General features: G+C 37.7%; 1 protein-coding gene across 2 annotated transcripts in view; it reads left to right on the top strand.

Moving 5' to 3' along the window:
* The window catches only part of PRR16 (proline rich 16), a 318,333-nt gene extending 307,292 nt beyond the window's left edge, over positions 1-11,041 (top strand). For both annotated transcript variants that reach the window (XR_004923198.2, XM_036111216.2), the window contains exon 3: positions 9,785-11,041. The gene's annotated coding sequence lies outside the window, so the exon portion shown is untranslated. The remainder of the gene's footprint in view (positions 1-9,784) is intronic.
* Positions 11,042-14,221: the final 3,180 nt, after the last annotated feature.

The following is a 14,221-nucleotide window of genomic DNA, read 5'->3' as shown; positions in this document are numbered from 1 at the left end:
AATTGAAATAGTTATATATTAAAACATTGAATAATTATAAACATATTATTAATATCTTGAAATATTACCACATAGCAACTTTGCTGTTATAAATAACATCCTTCATAAGACATAATTTCCATCATTTTTAAAAGTTAGGTCATTAAATTTATTTTAAGTGAATTAAAATTAATTGGCAAAATAATTGAAAAATACCCTTTTTTCAAACTGATGTGATTCTGTATGGGCATTTAAATATGTAAAAAAAAAGAGGCGGCTTAAGATAATAATTAGAGTAGTTTTTTTGCTGTGTGAATGCAGATGTTCCATGGATAAGTTCTATGTTTTATTTACATCTATAGTTAATTTTCTTAGAGAGTTTTACTAAATTAATTTTTCAAGTGTTTATATATCATAGATGGACTTTACAAACTCTTTTAGAGTCCTTCTTTTAGAGGGTAAAGTTTGCAGGGCCAATTTAAATAGTAGATACATACTCTTTTTTTCTATGTAAAAGTGTCAAAATCTTAACAAGTGGACAGTTGCAATTTACCTACAAAAATGAATAAAAATAATGATCGGGCGCAAAAATATTTTAAGGCATTCCTTAAACTGATTTTGATGTTATTCCTTGTAGTTCATGGACATTGTTCTTCTGTAGTCACTTGTGTCGGACTGAAACATACTTTTGAACGTTCTGAATGAACCAAACACAGTAGAACATAGGATTAGGCAAAGCTGGACCTGTGGTTGGGGTTATTTTGAATTTCATTGTAAAGGCTTGGGGTGAGACAGATGGAAGTCTATTTGGGACAGACTTGCAGGGTCATCTTAAGGGGCATGTGACCCTTACAGTTGCTTAAGACCCTGTCTTCAGAAGTACCCCCCACTCTATCCACACCCCCCGACACTTGTGTTTAATGCTCTGCAGTCAAGGACCTGATATTTTTATCTGTAGATTTGTGTTTTGTAAGTGAAGTCCCATGGGATAATGAAGAATGCCTTGGGGAGCTTGAAGTTTTTCCTCATGCCTCATTCCACCCTTGCCACCCACGTAGATGAGCTCCTGGCCACCCACTTTCCCATATTATACCAAGAGATCACTGCTGCCCTGTCTCTCCATGGAGGCCAACACTGGCAGCCAAGTGTTGTGCTCTGAGTTGCAGGGGAGAGCCCCAAAGGGTTGTGGGCGTCTGCACTCAACCTCCGCCCAAAGGAGCATGACATTAAAGAGCAAATAAAAAAAAAACAGAGTGACTAGGTAAGAAAGGACAAAGCTTTTTTCCTGCCTTTTGAACAAGTCCCTGCTTTTCATTCTTCACTGCACCCTGTAAATTTTGTAGCTGGCCTTGAGAATTTGGAACTCATGTTGTTGAATGTGGTTGTCTGATGTGCTAGCTCAGGTGAGAGGGGCAATTCTAAGGTGCATGATATTTCAAGGTATCAGGTACTTATTTTAGAAAATGATCACCTGGCCTTAAACACTTGATTATCATCTCTCTAGACTGTTGCTTTGTCAGACACGTGTACACTTACTAAATGTCCTCAATGCGGCAAGTGCGAAGGGCTACATACAGATTTGTTCTCTGTGTGTGTTCTTCATGAATGCACACATTCTTCGGGCAGAGTCTGCAGTGCTCCTCGGCTCAGGAGAGCAGGGCAGCTACCAGGGAGTCTCACTTAGATTTTAGAAAATGTCACCGATAATTCATGACAAGAAATGAGTTGTGTCAATTTAGAACACTGTGCTAGAATTAGCAGTGTCCTTTCCCTCACATTAAAATAATTATTTTCAAGGTGATTTTCTCAATATTCATGATTTGTGAAGTATGAAATGAAGTGTTTTTCCAAAGTAGTTAAATGTCTAATAGGAATTAAAGATTACAATGGAGTGCATCCATAATTGGCTTTTTCCTAATTTGATCATATGTATTAAATTCTATACATATCAGTATAAGAACTAAAACAAACTTCCTATGACTTGGAACGATACATGGGCATATAAAATTCACTCAATGGATGAGAGGAAATAGCACATGATGTTTTTATTTATTTTTAAAGATTTATTTATTTATTTGAGAGAGACAAAGAGAGAGACAGGGAGCTTGAACAGGGGGAGGGGCAGAGGGAGAGACAGAATCTCAAGCAGACTTTCCATGGAGCTTGGAGCCAGATGTGGAGCTCGGAGCCAGATGTGGAGCTCGATCTCACAACGCTGAGATGGTGACCTGAGCCAAAATTAAGAATTGGACATTTAGCCGACTGAGTTACCCAGGCACCCCACACATTATGTTTTTGAAAACGCACCTAGGCCTTTTTATCTGACTACCTAGAGTGCTTTACCTACAATTTTTTCAAACTGGAAACATATTACCTCCCTATCTTTTAAGAACCAGATTAAATATAATTTTTGTTATTGAAAGTTTTTTGAAACATTCTTTTTCATTCATCTCAAGGAAACTCTGCCCAACTTCTTCCACTTATTTTTTTTTAATTCTTTCTGAAGGAGGGATACTAGGTCTCTTACTCAAAATTCTCTCTCTCACCAGACTTCCTAGGTGCAGGAAGGATATCATTGGCACCATTTGGAGGGGACTCAGGTGTTACTAATATCTTCAAGTTCCACAACAAGTTTCAGGCAATGCACAATCTTCCCTTGTACTTCCTTCCTGACCACCCTTAGTCCTCTATACTTCTCAGAATATGAAGCCAATAACATTTTGATAGATGCATAACTAAAAAAGAATCTCCATATATATAACACCCACTCTTAGTAGTCATAGGCTCAATTGGACAATCAATCTCATGACCCTAATAGGTTATACTTGACAATGGTTTCATTAGAAGGATACAAAGCATGCCAGTAGGTCAGTATCCAGTGATTTTCCAACATGAGAGTTCCCACAAGGGTCGAGGGCTAAAGTCTGACAGCTCAGGTGGGAGAGTTTGAGGTCATGAGTAGGTGTGAGATCTATACCCTGGCTAACCCTTACCATGTCCGGAATAGTAATCAACATCTGTTATAATCATCCGTAAGCAAAGAACTTCACCAGTTACAAGAATGCACCACACTCAAGAAATCCCATGAGATATTTATAGTCATTCACAGTCCCCCCAGACCAGATGCAGTTTACAAATCAGGATTTATTTTTATTATAAGCAATGTTGCCTAGTAATACAGCTGACATCTACCAGTGTTGGGTTTCTATGGAAACAGAGCTAGAAAGTTAACTCAATGTCATTTTTCTTTTCAAAGAAGGAGAAAATGTTTTGCTATCCCTTTATTCACATTAGGAAATATAAATATTTGGGAATGTGGATTACCAAACAGGCTTTCTTCAAATAAACACAAAAAAATGGAAAAAAAAAATCAAAATGACAGCTATACATTCAACTAAAAAAACAGAACAAAGAATAACAAAATCTTCTTAAAGTAGACAAGGAAAACTAATAAAGACAAAAAATAAATTAATATATAAAAACGATCAAACCCAGGAAAAAAGGAAAGCTAGATTTTAAAAATTATTTTATTTTGAAAAGAATGTGAAAATAGATTTTCCCCCATGTGTGTAAGTCTGTAGGGCCACTATAACAAAAATACCACAGATTGGGTGGCTTAAACAACAAACATTTATTTCTCACAGGTTTGGAGCCTGGAGAGTACAAGATCAAGGCACTGGCAGAATCGGTGTCTGGTGCAAATCCACTTCCGGCTTCCAGACCACCTTCTTCTCCTTGTATTCTTTAATGGCAGAGAAAGGGAGAAGGAGCTCTCTGGCCTCTTTTTATAAGGGCACTAATCCCATTCATGAGGTTCTACTCTCATGATGTATTCACCTCCCAGAGTCCCTCACCTCCAACTACTATCACATCAGGGATTAGGTTTCAACCCATGAATTTTGGAGGCACACAAACATTCCGTCTATAGCACCATCAAAAACTAAGAAGAAAAAAAAAATGGGGAAGAAACAAATGAGCAACTTTAGGAATCAGAAAGAAGAGCACTTAAGAGACTTCTATGTTTAAGTGTGGATAAAATAATTAGATTTATTAAAAAATGTAAATAACCTAATTTGCCTTAAGAAACATTTAAACGTTAATACCAAAAGAAGAAAATGAAAAGTAGCCAAAACTTTCCACTCAAATAAGGCATCATAGTGAAAAGATTTTATGAGCCATTTCTTACCACCGGCACTGTTCAACATGGCACTAGAGAGGCTAAACAATGAAATAAGATAAAGGTCTAAATCTTGAAAAAATGAATAAATGAAATAAATGGAAAAAGATAAAGGTCTAAATTTTGAAAAAGAAAGATGATAGTATCAATATTTATAGACAATATGATTACTGATTTAGGTAATCCAAAACAATAGATAAAAACCTATTAGACAAGGATGCCTGGGTGGCTCAGTCGGTTATTAAGGAGGGCACGTATTGTATGGAGCACTGGGTGTTATACGCAAACAATGAATCATGGAACACTACATCAAAAATTAATGATGTAATGTATGGCGACTAACATAACATAATAAAATTAAATTAAAAACAAACAAAAAAAACACCTGCCTTTCACTTAGGTCATGATGGTCCTGGGATCCAGTCCTGCGTCAGGCTGCCTACTCAGTGGGGAGCCTGCTTTTCCCTCTCCCTCTGCCCCTCCCCCCTGCTTGTGCTTGTTCTCTCTCTCTTTCTGACAAATAAAGTCTTTCAAAAAAAAAAACTATTAGACAAGAACCAGTAAGAGAGTGGCGTAAACTAGCTAGATATAAGCGTATCTTAAAATTCAATTTGTACCTTGGGATCAGTGATAAAGACATACAAAATAAATTTTAAAACCATTTCATCCAAATAGCAATGAAAGCTATAATATGGGAATAATTCAAACAAGGAGTGTGAAAGATATCTATGAAGAAAATAATAAAACTATCGAGAGCCCTAAAATGAAGGTCTAGGGGCGCCTGGTGGCTCAGTCGGTTAAGCGTCCGACTCTTGCTTTCTGCTCAGGTCGTAATCCTATAGATGGAGCCCTTAGTCGGGTTCCCTGCTCAGCAGGGAGTCTGCATGCAGATTCTCTCCTTTTGCCCCTCCCCTCCCCCGTCTCTCTCTGTCTCTCAAATAAATTGTTAAAAAAAAATAAAATGAAGGTCTAAATAAATGTAACAGTCCACCATATTTCTGATATGATTACTTATATTGTACAGATACCAGTTCTGCCCTGATTATTCTAGAAACTCAGTGTTATCCCACAGAATATTAAAATTTTGCTACAATAAAAAACCTGAACCTGAAATGAGAGGAAGTGAATTCCTAGCGTCCAGAAATACACCACATACAACCATGTGGGCATGTGAATTGTTATAGGATAAGAATCGCATGTCAAAGTATAGCAAAACAGAGGTAATTGAATACATGCTGTTGAAATGATTGACGACCCATTTGGAAAAATAAAAGGTTAGATTGGTAAGTAATTTTATAACAAATTAGATAGATAGATTCAACGAGGATTGACAAACTTTTTCTGTAAAGGGCCAGTAGTAAATATTTTAGTCTATGTGAGTCATATTATTTATCACAAATACTCACCTCTGTGGTTATAGCATCAAATGAATGGTTTGGGGAATAGTGAATTTGGCTTGCGGGTGGTGATGATGACTTTGATTTAATCTCACCAGAGCCAGAATGTCCTCACCTGGTAAATTGTAAGAATATCTACTTCATAGCTTAATATAACAATTAAATAAAGTGTGAAATATTTAGCTCCATGTTTAGATGTAACAGAAATCTAATTGTTTATCCTTACATTTTCCATGACTGCCATAATGCCTGACTTATAGTAGGTATTCCATACATTTTCATTTAACTGAATTAAGGGAACACATCTTGCTGCTATTCGTTTAACAGGGGAAATAAGACAGATTTTCTTGAAAATGATTTTGATTTCTTCATGGTTTCTACCTCTTAAAATGCAGCAGACAATAACAGATTGTCCATAGTTAAAATATTTTAAATTATATAAATTTTAAAATAATAAATATTGATACATACTTGTTTTATAAAATATTTTATAACAATATGCAATCAATATATACAAATTTTTGTGTTTATATTTAATAAATATAGATTATAAAGAAGAGAATTATGAAAATTACATCAAGGTCCAAATAAATATAGAATTATGGGACTTCTGTTTGGACAAACTTTTTGTAATATTTTTAGCTTTTCCCTAGCTTTGCATGCTGTCTTCGACATTTTAAAATCATACTGTCCTTACTGCATTGAAATGCTCTGTCACTTAAGATGCTACTTATATAAATTAATTAACTTGACATTTAATGACTCACAGCCTGAAAATTATCTAGTATCATTCACATTTTGTATATCACATTTGGATCTGGAAAAAATTTATTAAAAAAATGACACTTGAAGTGCTTGAAAACATGGATCTCTTCCATCCAAAAAGTGAAGAAAATTTTAATTAGTTTTAAGCAAAGCCTTTTTGAGCAGAATGAGGCAATTAACCCACTGATCTGAACAATGGGTCATAAAGCATTTCCATGAGTGCTTCTAATCATTGTTAGCTATACAAGATCTTGGTGTGTGTGATTTATCTTTCATTATGTCAACGCTGAGGAAATGTATTTAACTTGTACAGTTGTAATGGCATATGATGTGGCTCTCTATTCAAAGCAAGCATACAAAAAAGGGAATGTGGAGGTTTAAAAATGTTTGTATTTGGGGCGCCTGGGTGGCTCAGTCGTTAAGCGTCTGCCTTGGGCTCAGGTCATGATCTCAGGGTCCTGGAATCGAGTCCCGCATCGGGCTCCCTGCTCAGAGGGGAATCTGCTTCTCCCTCTCCCTCTGCTGCTCCCCCTGCTTGTGCTCTCTTGCTCTCTCTGTCAAACAAATAAAATCTTAAAAAAAAAAAAAGTTTGTACTTTAAAACCTATCATAATGGAAGTTTAAGAAATTTTTAAATTTGCAAATTATACATGGAAAGTTATTTGGGGCATTTCTTCTGCAGGAAACATTTGAGCCTGAGGTTAAGAGATTGAATGTGGTATCTGATCCCATACAGGGAGAGGTCTGGAAAACTAACAAATCTTCAAAACTCAGTATGATTTCAATGTATTTCATTAATACCCAACCTTAGAATTCAATCAGCGGGTATACACATCTGCTGGGTAGAAGGTTTTAGTCTCTGCTTTTCATGTATGCTCAGTGAGGACCGAGAGGTGAATGGCGGAACAGGAAAACCTTCATAATGTTTGCTCTTATCTTATATAGATGAAAATGGAATGAAAGTCTCTCTTAATTTAATTAAGTAAGGATGGGTTATTTTGTTCTCTTCAATTTGCCACTAAGGAAGCGTCTGCACCGGGGATTGTTAGTTACTGCTTTCAGCTGATGGCTTTGCCATTCCTCTGCTGTAAGTATCTGCCATATGTATGCCCTCCCCGCCTTCCCCAATGCTCTCCACACTTCCTGCGGCCGCTCTCTTCGTCGGAATTCTTCAATAGTTCCTGTTACCTTTGGGATAAAAATCTAAAACTTTTTCCGTAGTAGAAAAGGACATCTTGGCCCCTGCCTGTCTCTCCAGAAGCAACTATATTTTCTCCTTTCAGTTTTATGAGACACAATATTGAAGGCCCCATGCTCTCCCCTACCTATGCCCACCTGTTTCCCTCTATTTGAAATATCCTTATTTCATAGCTACTAGCGACGTATTCCTTTTGCAAACTCCAACCTACTCCTCACGTCTCAATTCAAATGCCAGCTTCTGTAGACTTCTACTCCTATGCTCACTCTTCATTTCATATACTATGGCACAAATCTGCTTTTACTATGAATGTTTGTGTGTCCCCTGACCTTCTTGATACTAATATCCTTGGAGGACAGACTACATTTTTATATCCATGGTTCCCAGAGTGGTATCTGGTATACTGTGGGTACTGAATACTTATTTTTTTTTATGAGTTTTATTTATTTATTTGACATAGAGAGACACAGCAAGAGAGGGAACACAAGCAGGGGGAGTGGGAGAGGGAGAAGCAGGCTCCCTACTAAGCAGGGAGCCCGATGCGGGGCTCGATCCCAGGACCCTGGGATCATGACCTGAGCCTAAGGCAGACCCTTAACCGACTGAGCCACCCAGGTGCCCCTGAGTACATATTTCTGAATGAATGATAGGTTGTTTCACCAGTCTTAATAAGCTCTGAAAAATAATGTAGATGACTAGAGACCTATGAAAATATAACTGGCACATTTAATTATCTTTGCCCCAAGTACGTGAATTATGTTTCAGTATATTTTTAGAAAGTCACCTTTGTATGGTTTTATTCAATAGTAAAATGAAAATATTAATTATTATAGGACTGTTGCTCATACATCAGTAACAGCTTGAATGTCAATTTCCTTTGCATACGTGGAGGCTTCTATTTCTAGAAGATACACAAATGGCTTAAATAGGCAGATGCTAGTAATGGTGTTAGATTAAGGGTAGCATAAGCCAGTTCATTCCAGCCTTCTGCATTCCTCTTTATTGATATACTTTTGCATCTTAAGCAACTCCATGATGGAAGATTTTCGTCCACTACTTCTGTATCTTTCATAAAACATCTTCAGTGATGAACCAGAGTAAGCTCTCAACACACACTGATTAACTGTATATGGTGATTTTTCTAGGCTTAACCTTGGAAATGAGAGAGAGGATTATTTTCTTCATTTTCATAGTTTAAATTATTTCGTACTAGGACTTTGTTTTGGAGTCGAGAATAATGTAATGAAAAATAATTACAATTAACCTAATAGCGGTAATGACTGAGTTTGTCACGAAAGGACTAAATGATTTATTCTGTTGTCTGTGTGTATGTTTGTGGTTCTGTATTGGAGAAAGCATCATGCGTTTGGGGGTCACCTACTCCCCATTGAAAGGGTTAAGACAAGGGGTTCTCAGGTAGGCTTTGAGATTAAAAATATACTTAGAGCCATTATATTCTGTCTCTGACTTTTTAAATAATTTGTTAATCCATTGATTATGGTACCAGGTTTATTTTAATAACTTTCTGGACCTATTAATAGTAAATCATTGCATAAATATTCTCTGTTACACTGTAACTTAAAGAGAAGACCACAGACACACTTACATTAAGGGATGCTAAGCATCTTTGATAGTGGGTGGGCAGGGTGAGAGTTATAGTTACATTTCTTTCTTTTTGTTTTCCAAAAAATATATTCATTAATCACAAATATGGATTTAAATGATTTTTTGGTGCTAGTTAAAAAGTAGTGTAGATATTCATGAAGTAAAAGAAAAGACTAGTTCTTTGGCAGCTCTGTTGCATCGAGGAAAATGATATCGTTTTGGCAATTTGTTTAACTATACAGATGGCATGCGAGATTACCTTACAGTGATTTCTTGATAAAATATTTTTGAGGGTGGTATATATAAAAAGTTTATAGTCTGAAAAATTTACAAAATATCTTGAGAACTTAGTACATTTATAAGTGGATAAGTTTATCTGAAGTTTAAAAAACAGCCAGAGATAAGAGATCTTTTAATTGAAATATAAGCATGCTACTACTAAATTTTGATGACTAAGTTATCATATATTTTCATATATGAAATATAAGTAGAATATATGTTTAACATATATTAACATAGGCGCTTAAAATCCTTGATAAATCAAATAATTTTAAACTATGCATTAACAAATGATTGCCTCATTAATAATTTTAATGTGTTTTTGTTAAACTATGCTTAATACTTCAACTGATCTTTTGTTTTTTGTTTTCCTTCCTTTGACAGGTCCTTCAGGTTGGAAGGAATATCTTTATTTGGAGGCATATCAGCTCATTTTTCTCACTTCAGATTCATCATTATGACTTCTTGAGGCCAGATCTAATTTTGAAGTAACCAGGAATCTGTCCATCATTGAGCAGTAAATCCCTCAACTTTGGAGCACAAAAGATCACTGATACGATCTGCATAAAATCATCTGCCTCTAGTCTGATAGCCATGAGCAGAGCCCTGGGGGCAAAAAAATAAATAAATAAATAAAGCCACAGCCTTAAATCTCTTCACTCTGAAATTACCAAGAAGATTAAAAAAAAAAAAAAAAGACTAAACAAGCAAGCCAACAACATCAAAAACAACAATGAAAACAAAGAAAACCCATCTTATTTCACCTTGGAAAAAAAAAAATATTCCCAGATGTGAGCCCAAGAAAATTTATATTCAGCAATTAAGCTAGAAAATTGATTTATCATTTGGGAAAGTGAAAGTATAGAGATAGGAGGTATCTTTAGCCCGATTTATTCAGCATTTCAAAATATGTAGACAAAAAGAAAACTGAACAGAGGAGCATTTCAGCAATGAACAGTATTAGGACAGAATGTTGCTGTTTGCAGAGAGGATGTTTGCCATCTTGTACACACCCTCAAAGCCATAATGGAATAACAGCATTGTCATTGATTGCTTGAAAAGTTTCTGCATTCAGTCCTTCACCCCATATTGGTTAAGGCGTGGGGTCGGGGGGCAGTTCTCACTGATTACTTCTCAATGCACTTCTAATATTTGCACTGTCACTTCCATTCAGGGTAATGATGTGTGCTGTTATTTGCACAGATGGTCCCATGAGTTTTGAGACCACAAGCAGTTACATGCAGGAGTCCAGAAAGGAAACATTTAAGAATTCCCCAGACATTGCTTTCTCTTTCTTCTGTAAAAGTCAGTTATCTTCTAAAAAATGGACCTGTCTCAGATTAAAAAACAACTACAGAATAATAAGGAAAGCGCGTAAGTGTGGTCAAATGAATGAAGAAGGGATCCAAAGTTTGTTTTAGTGAAGGTCATTTTATATCATTAACAGCCAAGAAGTCAGATAGAGTGAAGTGTACACTACACATTTGTGTTGAACATCTATTTGTTCTCTTAATTAAAGAAATCATTTGTAATTTGTATTTGACATATGACCGTTTTTTATAGCCATTTATCTATGCTTCATGGGAAAATGTACCAAACAGCATTTTCAGTTTATTTTTCTAAATAAATGTGTTGTTTGTATTATTTGTAGTTGCTTATTCGATTTGTTTTTCATCACCTGGAAAATAAGTTTCCTGTGGCTAATTGGAATGCTTTTGTCATATTAATTCAAAACAAATGGAAGACTGAAACTTAAAATATTTGGATGGTAGAAAATTGTGCTTTCTATTTCCTTTTTTTTATTTTAAATCTTTTTTTTTAAGATTTTATTTATTTATTTGACAGAGAGAGACAGATAGTGACAGAGATAGCGAGAAAGAGCGCAAGCAGGGGGAGAGGCAAAGGGAGAGGGAGAAGCAGGCTCCCTGTGGAGCAGGGAACCGACGTGGGGCTCGATCCCAGGACCCTGGGATCATGACCTGAGCCGAAGGCAGGCGCTTAACGACTGAGCCACCCAGGGACCCCTGTGCTTTCTATTTCCTAAACTCTGAAGAAGAAATGATTTATTTTTCTTCTTGACTTTCTTGTCAAGGGTTTATGTTAATATTCTAGTTATACGACAGAGTTAGTTTTAATATATGGGGGCATTGCTGGAAACCAGAAATTTGGGTACTGTATCAGCAGGGATTTTCCCTAAGTTCTCTTTCTAGAAATCTGCTCCAAAAGAAGATGAAAATTAGATTTTTTTTTTTTAAAGACCATCAATCATGCTAAGGAATTTTCATCAATGCCCCCCAGAGGTCTGCTGAGAATTTTCATCAGTGCATATAAAAATGACTGACTAGGCAATCATACTGGAGCAAAAAAATAAAATCCTCTATCAGTAAGGACTCAGTAAGTACCTACGTGTGTTCATCCTTGAGGCTCATCAGCTAGAGTCAGTATTTATTGTCCTTGCTACCACCATTAGGTGGTGTGCAGCTCAAATTATTTTTTTCTCTTTTTTAAATTGAAGTATAATTGATATATTAGTTTCAGGTGTGCAATGTAATATTCAGTATTTGTGCGTGTTGCAAAATGACTGCAGTAAGTGCAGTTAACGTCCATCACCATGCATAGCTACTAATTTTTTTTTTCTTGTGAGACCTTTCAAGATCCACTCTCCTAGCTACTTGCAAATATGCAATACAGTATCATTAACTATAGTTATAGTCATGCCCGTGGTACTCTGGAATGTGGCAAAGGGAATGCAAAGATAGTGCCAGCCCTCTGAGGTCTCTGGAAAGGGTTACAGTGAGCCCTCAGATGTGTGTTGCATTAGAAGCCTACCCCTCAGGCTGCAGCTAAGGAGGTGACCTAATGGGCTTCTTTCATAGAAACACTGAGGGTCCTGGGTCTGTTGCCTCTTGCTGTCCCTGGGGAGTGACAGCTATTTTAAAAAACTCTCTTCATTGATTACAGTTGTGTGGAATGTATGAGCCTAAGTCCCACTGGCCACCAGAGCCATGTAGGGGTGGCCCCTGGCATTAGCCACAAAAATTGGGGCACCAGTCAAGGGCATAAGCTCCTTTCTGGAACATACGGGTAAGATGGAGCAAGGCAGAGGAAGAGCGAGACGCTGGCGTCCATTGCCTCTGTTTCCTGCGAGCTCATCCGTAGCAGGTAGACGTGTGCCAGATCAGAAGCCTGTCCGTCAGGCCAAATCTCCAGTACAAGCAAATAGGCCTCTTACTCAGAAAGGCTGGGGGTGTTTCAGTCTGGTATCACCGGCGGAGTGCCCGGGGAGTAGTCCGCCCAGAACCTTCGCTCCTTGCTAGAGTCTGGCGAGACCCAGGAACTCGAACTCCCGGACCCTCCGTTGCCGGGCGATGGAGGGACGGCCTCTCGGCAGCAATAGCAAAACCCGGCCGCCGGACGTGTGTCAAAGCCGCCCTCTGGGAGACACACTTTGGAGTGTGGTAGACGAAACGTGTATAGATGGCGCCCACCATGAAAAAAGAAAAAAAGCCTAGCATTAAATTAAAAAAAATAAAAATAAAAAAGGCGCCTGCCAGCAGGAGTTTAGGCAGGTAGAGGGAGAGCTGAAGATGGTGCCTGCCAGCCGGGGTTGCCTAGATGTGTCCTAGATTAGATGCGGGACCCTCAGGCTGAGGCTTTAGGATTAGTACATGCGCCTCACGCAGGCCAGCTTGGGAGCTTCTGGACTGACTGTGCGCTGAGCCCTGGGGCAGGTGAGTCGTTGCGAGAGCCTTCGAGAGCCTTTCCTCGGTTTGTCTTAGTCTTGTGGGTCTTGTGGACATCTGATTTTCAAAGCTAGATGTTTTGGGGTGCCCGCTGCGGGGTTCGAAGCCTTGGCTCCTCAGGGAGAAGCGCAGTTCCCTTCTGACTGGATCACCGTGCAGGGGGTTGGGGTTTATGGAGAGATTGTGTCCCAGCCTCTTCCACCTGCTTGGATGCGGGCCTTCTCTCCTTAGCCTGATACCTAAGAGTCGCTTAGTTCTTAGGGTTTTTCGGAGGAAGTTGTTCCCTAGGTGGCTTCAGATTCAGGATGTCTGTGGGAAGAGGTGAGCCTGGGATCCTCCTGTGTTACCGTCTTCAACTGGAACTCCCCAAAACCTAAAATAAATTATTTTTAATCATTAAAAGAATAGGTCATTAGGTTTATTCCCAAACTATGATCTGAAACCAGTTCCCATCTTGTGCTGCGCACTTAAATTGATTTACTGTCTGCAATCTCCCTCGGTAGTCCTTAAAGTATCCTGTAACATAATGAAGAAAATTAGTTTGTCACGCATGATTTCAACCCCTGAAAATTAAGACGTTGTACATGAAAATAATCCAGCTGGGAATCAAATTGCCGGTTCCTGTGAGATGTTGGGCACTGAAGTATGGATGCCTGGACTCATTCGAATTCTTTGAAAACCCATGTTGATTTCTTCAAGCTGTGAATTATTTTAAATTGTAAATAGGAAAATCAACTTTCCCCCAAACATCTAACAGTAAAATCCATCAAGAAAAAATGATAAAAAAAATTATGTCTTTATTTTTTTAGGTATACTCAACAAGCAGTGCTGTATCTGCTATGTGGTGGACCCCTGAAGGATTTTGCAAAGATGTGACATTATCAAACTTTCTCTTGGCCAAGATAACTCCACTGCTAATTTAAGTGAATTAGAGTGGGGCTGGCCAGTTGGGGGGTTCATATGGAAAAATGTCTGTATTTTCTTTGAATTAAGTTTATTCTCTTCAACTTTAGTTGCACTTACTTTCTAAGTTATTTCACTTGTCTATCACTTTCTCTTCTTTTTGTTTTCTTCAAAT

Source organism: Halichoerus grypus, chromosome 2 (assembly GCF_964656455.1).
Source record: "Halichoerus grypus chromosome 2, mHalGry1.hap1.1, whole genome shotgun sequence".
In the NCBI taxonomy this organism is placed as follows: domain Eukaryota; kingdom Metazoa; phylum Chordata; class Mammalia; order Carnivora; family Phocidae; genus Halichoerus; species Halichoerus grypus.
This window is presented reverse-complemented; position numbering and strand designations above follow the sequence as displayed.